At 47.6% G+C, this 1,333-nt stretch overlaps 1 pseudogene; it reads right to left on the reverse strand.

The window, feature by feature from the left end:
• Positions 1 to 6: 6 nt before the first annotated feature.
• Positions 7 to 1,062, reverse strand: LOC102752448 (annotated as a pseudogene).
• Positions 1,063 to 1,333: the final 271 nt, after the last annotated feature.

The following is a 1,333-nucleotide window of genomic DNA, read 5'->3' on the forward strand; positions in this document are numbered from 1 at the left end:
TTTGAAACTGCTCAGAGAAGTCATGATGGAGGCACCAATCCAGGCAGAGAAACACCTATTGGGAGAAGCTGTGATCTTGATGGGAGTTCCTCTTGAAGCCAGCTCTTCCAGTTCTTTCATAAGTCTTTCCTCAAGCCCAGGGAAGAAAGTGTTGCCCCCAGACAGCATAATTTCTGCATAGATTCTTCTGGATGTCCATGTCACACTTCATAGTTCTGCTGACCACCATTTTTGAGAGTCCCAGGCTGTGGGGGCCTAGCTGCTGAGGTGTGAAAAGAATCTCAGGCACCTGCTATTGCTGTTCCCCTACATAGATGACACTCCCATCTGGCAGTAGGTATTTTTCAGGACTTCCTTTGGGCTCTTATGTGGTTCTTTCTCTGGATCCAAGGCCACATAGCACAGCTTCTCTTTGATGTCATCTCCTAAGTCCTTGTTGAGTATGTAAGAGAAGACACTCCCACTAGTGAGAAGCAGCTGGGCAAGGTGCTCTGTGAAATCCTTCCCTGCCACATCGAGCATGGTGATAGCATGAGACAGGGAGTAATCTTCAAAGATGGGAAACATACAAGTGACTCCTTCCCCACTGTCCACCTCAAGGCCTATGACAGAGGCAGAGGCATAGAGTGCTGCTGCTCCGTGGTTGGACAGGTAGAAGGCAGGCACCTTGAAGGTCTCAAACATTACTTCTGCCATCTTCTCTCCAGTCTTCATTGGGTTCAAGGAGGTCTTGGTCATGAGTACAGGCTGTTGAGAGGATTTTACTCCCGGTTCCCACTCGAAAAGGTATTCCCAGAGTTTCTCCATGTCATCCCACCCTGTTGCCAGCCCACGCTCAATGGGATAGTGTAACTGGAAGGCCTCATACTTGTACTGGGCATTTCCCCCAACAGTGTAGCTTTTCTGATAGGGTTCTGATAATGGCATGTTAAACTGAGGATGCCCCACGACAGAACTGATGACATGATGGGGTACTGTCTCTCCAGAAAGGCCTGCTTTGCAGGATCCTGATCCATTGTCAAAAACTACAGCTGAAATGTCTAATATTTATGGGTTAAACATACCTGAAGAATGTTCTACTGAACTTCACCAAAATCCAGCACGTTTGACCACGGGGTGAAATAGTAGGCTCCTCTGGAAGTTCTAAGGCCACAGGATACCCAAGTTATCAGGTTATCACTCAGTTGAAGCTAGCAGGTTGTCCCCAATACCCCAAAGCACCCCATCTTCAACCCATGAATTTTTTTCTCCTTATGGCAGCCCAGGGCCTGGTGAGGCTATTTCACTGATGATTACCTGCTATGTAACAATGTCGTCATGGTAACAATTGTCC

Source organism: Myotis davidii, unplaced genomic scaffold (genome assembly GCF_000327345.1).
Source record: "Myotis davidii unplaced genomic scaffold, ASM32734v1 C63926285, whole genome shotgun sequence".
Taxonomy (NCBI): Eukaryota; Metazoa; Chordata; class Mammalia; order Chiroptera; family Vespertilionidae; genus Myotis; species Myotis davidii.